Source organism: Taudactylus pleione, unplaced genomic scaffold (genome assembly GCF_031769625.1).
Source record: "Taudactylus pleione unplaced genomic scaffold, aTauple2 ptg000026l, whole genome shotgun sequence".
Classification (NCBI taxonomy): domain Eukaryota; kingdom Metazoa; phylum Chordata; class Amphibia; order Anura; family Myobatrachidae; genus Taudactylus; species Taudactylus pleione.
The window spans coordinates 21,407,898-21,421,090 of record NW_028284428.1 but is presented as its reverse complement, the minus strand read 5'-3'; positions in this window follow the sequence as shown (position 1 = coordinate 21,421,090).

The window sequence follows — 13,193 nt, the reverse complement described above, 5'->3', positions numbered from 1 at the left end:
GTTTGGTCTCCACCATGATGCTGAGAGTTAAATGGCTGGCCTTCTTCTCCACTGCTGATGTTGTCTATAGTCAAGATGGAACTTAGGAGTCTTTTGCTAAGAAGATAGAGACATGAGTCATTTGCAAAGGAATCACACGGTTCACTACGTGGACCCTATGGAGCTTCGGGATCAGTAGGATGATAGTGCTGGATGATCAAAGCAATATACAGCATTTTGGCAGGAATTGTCTGCTTGATGACGTCCATTAGTAGCACTTACCTGCCAGAAGAAGGATCATTCCGTGAGGTTTGCCGCCATCGCTGGATCTATAGCAGGTACATTTGCACTGTTTCTTCTTTTTGGTAAGCCTCAATCTGTAAAGACTGAGGCTCAGACAGTCGGTAAACACCATTTTTAATTTAAACCATTTTTGAGCCAATCAGTGAATCAGGACCCTTTACTCCAACCCAACAATGTATAAACACAATACATAATTTTACTGAACACTATTTTTGCATAAGATAACAGTGTATTAACTTAATATGTAACAATGCTATATACAGAGGCAAAAATGCTTCAGTGAACAACATATAACTATTCCATAACAATTTAATATTAAAACAATACTGCGGCAATGTACAAATAATATAGACAATGCACGACGGTAATATAAGCACATTATACTGTGTCATACAGTAAAAAGTGTATAACATATAACAATGTTAAACATAAAGCTAAAATGCAGCAGATAACATTTCATAACAGTGATACATGAACATTTGACATAGGGACAAAATGCTATGTCAGATAACATTAGGTAAATATGATGCCAAACAATGTAATATAGCATCGTAATGCAGCGGTAAAGTACACCAATTTAGCCGGAATCTTTCTTTGACCGCTGTTTGGTCTCCACCATGATGCTGAGAGTTAAATGCTGGCCTTCTCCACTGCTGATGTTGTCTACAGTCAAGATGGAACGTAGGAGTCTTTTGCTAAGAAAATAGAGACATCAGTCATTTGCAAGGGAATGACACGGTTCACTACTTGGGACCCCATGGAGCTTCGGGATCAGTAGGATGATAGTGCTGGATGATCAAAGCAATATACAGCATTTTGGCAGGAAGTGTCTGCTTGATGACGTTCATTAGTTCCACTTACCTGTCAGAAAAATGAACATTCCGTGAGGTTTGCCCCCATCGCTGGATCTATAGCAGGTGCTTTTGCAGTGTTTCTCTTTTTTGGAAAGCCTCAATCTGTAAAGATGGAGGCTCAGCTAGTCAGGAAACACCATTTTAAATTTAAGCCAATTTCGAGCCAATCTGGGAATCAGGACCCTTTACTCCAACACATCAATGTATAAACACAATACATAATTTTACTGAACAGTATTTTTGCAAAAGATAACAGTGTTTTAACTTAATATGTAACAATGCTATATACAGAGGCAAAAATGCTTCAGTGAACAACATATAACTATTCCATAACAATTTAATATTAAAACAATACTGAGGCAATGTACAAATAATATAGACAATGCACGATGGTAATATAAGCACATTATACTGTGTCATACAGTAAAAAGTGTATAACATATAACAATGTTAAACATAAAGCTAAAATGCAGCAGATAACATTTCATAACAGTGATACATGAACATTTAATATAGGACAAAATGCTATGTCAGATAACATTAGGTAAATATGATGCCAAACAATGTAATATAGCATCGTAATGCAGCGGTAAAGTACACCAATTTAGCCGGAATCTTTCTTTGACCGCTGTTTGGTCTCCACCCTGATGCTGAGAGTTAAATGGCTGGCCTTCTTCTCCACTGCTGATGTTGTCTACAGTCAAGATGGAACGTAGGAGTCTTTTGCTAAGAAGATAGAGACATCAGTCATTTGCAAAGGAATGATACGGTTCACTACATGGGACCCCATGGAGCTCCGGGATCAGTAGGATGAAAGTGCTGGATGATCAAAGCAATATACAGCATTTTGGCAGGAAGTGTCTGCTTGATGACGTCCATTAGTAGCACTTACCTGCCAGAAGAAGGATCATTCCGTGAGGTTTGCCGCCATCGCTGGATCTATAGCAGGTACATTTGCACTGTTTCTTCTTTTTGGAAAGCCTCAATCTGTAAAGACTGAGGCTCAGATAGTCGGGAAACACCATTTTTAATTTAAACCATTTTTGAGCCAATCAGTGAATCAGGACCCTTTACTCCAACCCAACAATGTATAAACACAATACATAATTTTACTGAACACTATTTTTGCATAAGATAACAGTGTATTAACTTAATATGTAACAATGCTATATACAGAGGCAAAAATGCTTCAGTGAACAACATATAACTATTACAGAACAATTTAATATTAAAATATACTGCAGCAATGTACAAATGATATGGAGAATGCTTGACGTTATTTTAAGTACATTATACAGGGTCATACAGTAAAGAAGTGTATAACATATATAACAATGTTAAATATAAAGCTAAAATGCAGCAGATAACATTTCATAACAGTGATACATCAACATTTTACATAGGGACAAAATGCTATCTCAGATAACATTAGGTAAATATGATGCCAAACAATGTAATATAGCATCGTAATGCAGCGGTAAAGTACACCAATTTAGCCGGAATCTATCTTTGACCGCTGTTTGGTCTCCACCCTGATGCTGAGAGTTAAATGGCTGGCCTTCTTCTCCACTGCTGATGTTGTCTACAGTCAAGATGGAACGTAGGAGTCTTTTGCTAAGAAGATAGAGACATCTGTCATTTGCAAAGGAATGACACGGTTCACTACATGGGACCCGATGGAGCTCCGGGATCAGTAGGATGAAAGTGCTGGATGATTAAAGCAATATACAGCATTTTGGCAGGAAGTGTCTGCTTGATGACGTCCATTAGTAGCACTTACCTGCCAGAAGAAGGATCATTCCGTGAGGTTTGCCCCCATCGCTGGATCTATAGCAGGTACTTTTGCACTGTTTCTTCTTTTTGGAAAGCCTCAATCTGTAAAGATTGAGGCTCAGCTAGTCAGGAAACACAATTTTAAATTTAAGCCATTTTCGAGCCAATCTGGGAATCAGGACCCTTTACTCCAACACATCAATGTATAAACACAATGCATAATTTTACTGAACAGTATTTTTGCAAAAGATAACAGTGTTTTAACTTAATATGTAACAATGCTATATACAGAGGCAAAAATGCTTCAGTGAACAACATATAACTATTACATAACAATTTAATATTAAAACAATACTGCGGCAATGTAGAAATAATATAGACAATGCACGACGGTAATATAAGCACATTATACTGTGTCATACAGTAAAAAGTGTATAACATATAACAATGTTAAACATAAAGCTAAAATGCAGCAGATAACATTTCATAACAGTGATACATGAACATTTAATATAGGACAAAATGCTATGTCAGATAACATTAGGTAAATATGATGCCAAACAATGTAATAAAGCGTCGTAATGCAGCGGTAAAGTACACCAATTTAGCCGGAATCTTTCTTTGACCACTGTTTGGTCTCCACCATGATGCTGAGAGTTAAATGGCTGGCCTTCTTCTCCACTGCTGATGTTGTCTATAGTCAAGATGGAACTTAGGAGTCTTTTGCTAAGAAGATAGAGACATGAGTCATTTGCAAAGGAATCACACGGTTCACTACGTGGACCCTATGGAGCTTCGGGATCAGTAGGATGATAGTGCTGGATGATCAAAGCAATATACAGCATTTTGGCAGGAATTGTCTGCTTGATGACGTCCATTAGTAGCACTTACCTGCCAGAAGAAGGATCATTCCGTGAGGTTTGCCGCCATCGCTGGATCTATAGCAGGTACATTTGCACTGTTTCTTCTTTTTGGTAAGCCTCAATCTGTAAAGACTGAGGCTCAGACAGTCGGTAAACACCATTTTTAATTTAAACCATTTTTGAGCCAATCAGTGAATCAGGACCCTTTACTCCAACCCAACAATGTATAAACACAATACATAATTTTACTGAACACTATTTTTGCATAAGATAACAGTGTATTAACTTAATATGTAACAATGCTATATACAGAGGCAAAAATGCTTCAGTGAACAACATATAACTATTCCATAACAATTTAATATTAAAACAATACTGCGGCAATGTACAAATAATATAGACAATGCACGACGGTAATATAAGCACATTATACTGTGTCATACAGTAAAAAGTGTATAACATATAACAATGTTAAACATAAAGCTAAAATGCAGCAGATAACATTTCATAACAGTGATACATGAACATTTGACATAGGGACAAAATGCTATGTCAGATAACATTAGGTAAATATGATGCCAAACAATGTAATATAGCATCGTAATGCAGCGGTAAAGTACACCAATTTAGCCGGAATCTTTCTTTGACCGCTGTTTGGTCTCCACCATGATGCTGAGAGTTAAATGCTGGCCTTCTCCACTGCTGATGTTGTCTACAGTCAAGATGGAACGTAGGAGTCTTTTGCTAAGAAAATAGAGACATCAGTCATTTGCAAGGGAATGACACGGTTCACTACTTGGGACCCCATGGAGCTTCGGGATCAGTAGGATGATAGTGCTGGATGATCAAAGCAATATACAGCATTTTGGCAGGAAGTGTCTGCTTGATGACGTTCATTAGTTCCACTTACCTGTCAGAAAAATGAACATTCCGTGAGGTTTGCCCCCATCGCTGGATCTATAGCAGGTGCTTTTGCAGTGTTTCTCTTTTTTGGAAAGCCTCAATCTGTAAAGATGGAGGCTCAGCTAGTCAGGAAACACCATTTTAAATTTAAGCCAATTTCGAGCCAATCTGGGAATCAGGACCCTTTACTCCAACACATCAATGTATAAACACAATACATAATTTTACTGAACAGTATTTTTGCAAAAGATAACAGTGTTTTAACTTAATATGTAACAATGCTATATACAGAGGCAAAAATGCTTCAGTGAACAACATATAACTATTCCATAACAATTTAATATTAAAACAATACTGAGGCAATGTACAAATAATATAGACAATGCACGATGGTAATATAAGCACATTATACTGTGTCATACAGTAAAAAGTGTATAACATATAACAATGTTAAACATAAAGCTAAAATGCAGCAGATAACATTTCATAACAGTGATACATGAACATTTAATATAGGACAAAATGCTATGTCAGATAACATTAGGTAAATATGATGCCAAACAATGTAATATAGCATCGTAATGCAGCGGTAAAGTACACCAATTTAGCCGGAATCTTTCTTTGACCGCTGTTTGGTCTCCACCCTGATGCTGAGAGTTAAATGGCTGGCCTTCTTCTCCACTGCTGATGTTGTCTACAGTCAAGATGGAACGTAGGAGTCTTTTGCTAAGAAGATAGAGACATCAGTCATTTGCAAAGGAATGATACGGTTCACTACATGGGACCCCATGGAGCTCCGGGATCAGTAGGATGAAAGTGCTGGATGATCAAAGCAATATACAGCATTTTGGCAGGAAGTGTCTGCTTGATGACGTCCATTAGTAGCACTTACCTGCCAGAAGAAGGATCATTCCGTGAGGTTTGCCGCCATCGCTGGATCTATAGCAGGTACATTTGCACTGTTTCTTCTTTTTGGAAAGCCTCAATCTGTAAAGACTGAGGCTCAGATAGTCGGGAAACACCATTTTTAATTTAAACCATTTTTGAGCCAATCAGTGAATCAGGACCCTTTACTCCAACCCAACAATGTATAAACACAATACATAATTTTACTGAACACTATTTTTGCATAAGATAACAGTGTATTAACTTAATATGTAACAATGCTATATACAGAGGCAAAAATGCTTCAGTGAACAACATATAACTATTACAGAACAATTTAATATTAAAATATACTGCAGCAATGTACAAATGATATGGAGAATGCTTGACGTTATTTTAAGTACATTATACAGGGTCATACAGTAAAGAAGTGTATAACATATATAACAATGTTAAATATAAAGCTAAAATGCAGCAGATAACATTTCATAACAGTGATACATCAACATTTTACATAGGGACAAAATGCTATCTCAGATAACATTAGGTAAATATGATGCCAAACAATGTAATATAGCATCGTAATGCAGCGGTAAAGTACACCAATTTAGCCGGAATCTATCTTTGACCGCTGTTTGGTCTCCACCCTGATGCTGAGAGTTAAATGGCTGGCCTTCTTCTCCACTGCTGATGTTGTCTACAGTCAAGATGGAACGTAGGAGTCTTTTGCTAAGAAGATAGAGACATCTGTCATTTGCAAAGGAATGACACGGTTCACTACATGGGACCCGATGGAGCTCCGGGATCAGTAGGATGAAAGTGCTGGATGATCAAAGCAATATACAGCATTTTGGCAGGAAGTGTCTGCTTGATGACGTCCATTAGTAGCACTTACCTGCCAGAAGAAGGATCATTCCGTGAGGTTTGCCCCCATCGCTGGATCTATAGCAGGTACTTTTGCACTGTTTCTTCTTTTTGGAAAGCCTCAATCTGTAAAGATTGAGGCTCAGCTAGTCAGGAAACACAATTTTAAATTTAAGCCATTTTCGAGCCAATCTGGGAATCAGGACCCTTTACTCCAACACATCAATGTATAAACACAATGCATAATTTTACTGAACAGTATTTTTGCAAAAGATAACAGTGTTTTAACTTAATATGTAACAATGCTATATACAGAGGCAAAAATGCTTCAGTGAACAACATATAACTATTACATAACAATTTAATATTAAAACAATACTGCGGCAATGTAGAAATAATATAGACAATGCACGACGGTAATATAAGCACATTATACTGTGTCATACAGTAAAAAGTGTATAACATATAACAATGTTAAACATAATGCTAAAATGCAGCAGATAACATTTCATAACAGTGATACATGAACATTTAATATAGGACAAAATGCTATGTCAGATAACATTAGGTAAATATGATGCCAAACAATGTAATAAAGCGTCGTAATGCAGCGGTAAAGTACACCAATTTAGCCGGAATCTTTCTTTGACCACTGTTTGGTCTCCACCATGATGCTGAGAGTTAAATGGCTGGCCTTCTTCTCCACTGCTGATGTTGTCTATAGTCAAGATGGAACTTAGGAGTCTTTTGCTAAGAAGATAGAGACATGAGTCATTTGCAAAGGAATCACACGGTTCACTACGTGGACCCTATGGAGCTTCGGGATCAGTAGGATGATAGTGCTGGATGATTAAAGCAATATACAGCATTTTGGCAGGAATTGTCTGCTTGATGACGTCCATTAGTAGCACTTACCTGCCAGAAGAAGGATCATTCCGTGAGGTTTGCCCCCATCGCTGGATCTATAGCAGGTACATTTGCACTGTTTCTTCTTTTTGGTAAGCCTCAATCTGTAAAGACTGAGGCTCAGATAGTCGGGAAACACCATTTTTAATTTAAACCATTTTTGAGCCAATCAGTGAATCAGGACCCTTTACTCCAACCCAACAATGTATAAACACAATACATAATTTTACTGAACACTATTTTTGCATAAGATAACAGTGTATTAACTTAATATGTAACAATGCTATATACAGAGGCAAAAATGCTTCAGTGAACAACATATAACTATTACATAACAATTTAATATTAAAACAATACTGCGGCAATGTAGAAATAATATAGACAATGCACGACGGTAATATAAGCACATTATACTGTGTCATACAGTAAAAAGTGTATAACATATAACAATGTTAAACATAAAGCTAAAATGCAGCAGATAACATTTCATAACAGTGATACATGAACATTTTACATAGGGACAAAATGCTATGTCAGATAACATTAGGTAAATATGATGCCAAACAATGTAATATAGCATCGTAATGCAGCGGTAAAGTACACCAATTTAGCCGGAATCTTTCTTTGACCGCTGTTTGGTCTCCACCATGATGCTGAGAGTTAAATGCTGGCCTTCTCCACTGCTGATGTTGTCTACAGTCAAGATGGAACGTAGGAGTCTTTTGCTAAGAAAATAGAGACATCAGTCATTTGCAATGGAATGACACGGTTCACTACTTGGGACCCCATGGAGCTTCGGGATCAGTTTGATGATAGTGCTGGATGATCAAAGCAATATACAGCTTTTTGGCAGGAAGTGTCTGCTTGATGACGTTCATTAGTTCCACTTACCTGTCAGAAAAATGAACATTCCGTGAGGTTTGCCCCCATCACTGGATCTATAGCAGGTGCTTTTGCAGTGTTTCTCTTTTTTGGAAAGCCTCAATCTGTAAAGATGGAGGCTCAGCTAGTCAGGAAACTCCATTTTAAATTTAAGCCATTTTCGAGCCAATCTGGGAATCAGGACCCTTTACTCCAACACATCAATGTATAAACACAATACATAATTTTAATGAATAGTATTTTTGCAAAAGATAACAGTGTTGTAACTTAATATGTAACAATGCTATATACAGAGGCAAAAATGCTTCAGTGAACAACATATAACTATTACATAACAATTTAATATTAAAACAATACTGCGGCAATGTACAAATAATATAGACAATGCACGACGGTAATACAAGCACATTATACTGTGTCATACAGTAAACAGTGTATAACATATAACAATGTTAAACATACAGCTAAAATGCAGCAGATAACATTTCATAACAGTGATACGTGAACATTTAATATAGGACAAAATGCTATGTCAGATAACATTAGGTAAATATGATGCCAAACAATGTAATAAAGCGTCGTAATGCAGCGGTAAAGTACACCAATTTAGCCGGAATCTTTCTTTGACCACTGTTTAGTCTCCACCATGATGCTGAGAGTTAAATGGCTGGCCTTCTTCTCCACTGCTGATGTTGTCTATAGTCAAGATGAAACTTAGGAGTCTTTTGCTAAGAAGATAGAGACATGAGTCATTTGCAAAGGAATCACACGGTTCACTACGTGGACCCTATGGAGCTTCGGGATCAGTAGGATGATAGTGCTGGATAATCAAAGCAATATACAGCATTTTGGCAGGAATTGTCTGCTTGATGACGTCCATTAGTAGCACTTACCTGTCAGAAGAAGGATCATTCCGTGAGGTTTGCCCCCATCGCTGGATCTATAACAGGTGCGTTTGCAGTGTTACTCTTTTTTGGAAAGCCTCAATCTGTAAAGATTGAGGCTCAGCTAGTCAGGAAACACCATTTTAAATTTTAGCCATTTTCGAGCCAATCTGGGAAACAGGACCCTTTACTCCAACACAACAATGTACGAACACAATACATAATTTTACTGAACAGTATTTTTGCAAAAGATAACAGTGTATTAACTTAATATGTAACAATGCTATATACAGAGGCAAAAATGCTTAAGTTAACAACATATAACTATTACAGAACAATTTACTATTAAAATATACTGCAGCAATGTACAAATGATATGGGCAATGCATGACGGTAATTTAAGTACATTATACAGTGTCATACAGTAAAAAAGCGTATAACATATATAACAATGTTAAATATAAAGCTAAAATGCAGCAGATAACATTTCATAACAGTGATACATCAACATTTTACATAGGGACAAAATGCTATGTCAGATAACATTAGGTAAATATGATGCCAAACAATGTAATATAGCATCGTAATGCAGCGGTAAAGTACACCAATTTAGCTGGAATCTTTCTTTGACCGCTGTTTGGTCTCCACCCTGATGCTGAGAGTTAAATGGCTGGCTTTCTTCTCCACTGCTGATGTTGTCTACAGTCAAGATGGAACGTAGGAGTCTTTTGCTAAGAAGATAGAGACATCTGTCATTTGCAAAGGAATGACACGGTTCACTACATGGGACCCCATGGAGCTCCGGGATCAGTAGGATGAAAGTGCTGGATGATCAATGCAATATACAGCATTTTGGCAGGAAGTGTCTGCTTGATGACGTCCATTAGTAGCACTTACCTGCCAGAAGAAGGATCATTCCGTGAGGTTTGCCCCCATCGCTGGATCTATAGCAGGTACATTTGCACTGTTTCTTCTTTTTGGTAAGCCTCAATCTGTTAAGACTGAGGCTCAGATAGTCGGGAAACACCATTTTTAATTTAAACCATTTTCGAGCCAATCAGTGAATCAGGACCCTTTACTCCAACCCAACAATGTGTAAACACAATACATAATTTTACTGAACACTATTTTTGCATAAGATAACAGTGTATTAACTTAATATGTAACAATGCTATATACAGAGGCAAAAATGCTTCAGTGAACAACATATAACTATTACAGAACAATTTACTATTAAAATATACTGCGGCAATGTACAAATGATATGGAGAATGCATGACGGTAATTTAAGTACATTATACAGTGTCATACAGTAAAGAAGTGTATAACATATATAACAATGTTAGATATAAAGCTAAAATGCAGCAGATAACATTTCATAACAGTGATACATCAACATTTTACATAGGGACAAAATTCTATGTCAGATAACATTAGGTAAATATGATGCCAAACAATGTAATATAGCATCGTAATGCAGCGGTAAAGTACACCAATTTAGCCAGAATCTTTCTTTGACCGCTGTTTGGTCTCCACCCTGATGCTGAGAGTTAAATGGCTGGCCTTCTTCTCCACTGCTGATGTTGTCTACAGTCAAGATGGAACGTAGGAGTCTTTTGCTAAGAAGATAGAGACATCTGTCATTTGCAAAGGAATGACACGGTTCACTACATGGGACCCCATGGAGATCCGGGATCAGTAGGATGAAAGTGCTGGATGATCAAAGCAATATACAGCATTTTGGCAGGAAGTGTCTGCTTGATGACGTCCATTAGTAGCACTTACCTGCCAGAAGAAGGATCATTCCGTGAGGTTTGCCCCCATCGCTGGATCTATAGCAGGTACATTTGCAATGTTTCTTCTATTTGGAAAGCCTCAATCTGTAAAGATTGAGGCTCAGCTAGTCAGGAAACACCATTTTAAATTTAAGCCCTTTTTCGAGCCAATCTGGGAATCAGGACGCTTTACTGCAACACAACAATGTACGAACACAATACATAATTTTACTGAACAGTATTTTTGCAAAAGATAACAGTGTATTAACTTAATATGTAACAATACTATATACAGAGGCAAAAATGCTTCAGTGAACAACATATAACTATTACATAACAATTCAATATTAAAACAATACTGCGGTAATGAAGAAATAATATAGACAATGCACGACGGTAATATAAGCACATTATACTGTGTCATACAGTAAAAAGTGTATAACATATAACAATGTTAAACATAAAGCTAAAATGCAGCAGATAACATTTCATAACAGTGATACATGAACATTTAATAGAGGACAAAATGCTATGTCAGATAACATTAGGTAAATATGATGCCAAACAATGTAATATAGCATCGTAATGCAGTGGTAAAGTACACCAATTTAGCCGGAATCTTTCTTTGACCGCTGTTTGGTCTCCACCATGATGCTGAGAGTTAAATGCTGGCCTTCTCCACTGCTGATGTTGTCTACAGTCAAGATGGAACGTAGGAGTCTTTTGCTAAGAAAATAGAGACATCAGTCATTTGCAAGGGAATGACACGGTTCACTACTTGGGACCCCATGGAGCTTCGGGATCAGTTTGATGATAGTGCTGGATGATCAAACCAATATACAGCTTTTTGGCAGGAAGTGTCTGCTTGATGACGTTCATTAGTTCCACTTACCTGTCAGAAAAATGAACATTCCGTGAGGTTTGCCCCCATCGCTGGATCTATAGCAGGTGCTTTTGCAGTGTTTCTCTTGTTTGGAAAGCCTCAATCTGTAAAGATGGAGGCTCAGCTAGTCAGGAAACTCCATTTTAAATTTAAGCCATTTTCGAGCCAATCTGGGAATCAGGACCCTTTACTCCAACACATCAATGTATAAACACAATACATAATTTTAATGAATAGTATTTTTGCAAAAGATAACAGTGTTTTAACTTAATATGTAACAATGCTATATACAGAGGCAAAAATGCTTCAGTGAACAACATATAACTATTACTTAACAATTTAATATTAAAACAATACTGCGGCAATGTACAAATAATATAGACAATGCACGACGGTAATACAAGCACATTATACTGTGTCATACAGTAAACAGTGTATAACATATAACAATGTTAAACATACAGCTAAAATGCAGCAGATAACATTTCATAACAGTGATACGTGAACATTTAATATAGGACAAAATGCTATGTCAGATAACATTAGGTAAATATGATGCCAAACAATGTAATAAAGCGTCGTAATGCAGCGGTAAAGTACACCAATTTAGCCGGAATCTTTCTTTGACCACTGTTTGGTCTCCACCATGATGCTGAGAGTTAAATGGCTGGCCTTCTTCTCCACTGCTGATGTTGTCTATAGTCAAGATGAAACTTAGGAGTCTTTTGCTAAGAAGATAGAGACATGAGTCATTTGCAAAGGAATCACACGGTTCACTACGTGGACCCTATGGAGCTTCGGGATCAGTAGGATGATAGTGCTGGATAATCAAAGCAATATACAGCATTTTGGCAGGAATTGTCTGCTTGATGACGTCCATTAGTAGCACTTACCTGCCAGAAGAAGGTTCATTCCTTGAGGTTTGCCGCCATCGCTGGATCTATAGCAGGTACATTTGCACTGTTTCTTCTTTTTGGTAAGCCTCAATCTGTAAAGACTGAGGCTCAGATAGTCGGGAAACACCATTTTTAATTTAAACCATTTTTGAGCCAATCAGTGAATCAGGACCCTTTACTCCAACCCAACAATGTATAAACACAATACATAATTTTACTGAACACTATTTTTGCATAAGATAACAGTGTATTAACTTAATATGTAACAATGCTATATACAGAGGCAAAAATGCTTCAGTGAACAACATATAACTATTCCATAACAATTTAATATTAAAACAATACTGAGGCAATGTACAAATAATATAGACAATGCACGATAGTAATATAAGCACATTATACTGTGTCATACAGTAAAAAGTGTATAACATATAACAATGTTAAACATAAAGCTAAAATGCAGCAGATAACATTTCATAACAGTGATACATGAACATTTAATATAGGACAAAATGCTATGTCAGATAACATTAGGTAAATATG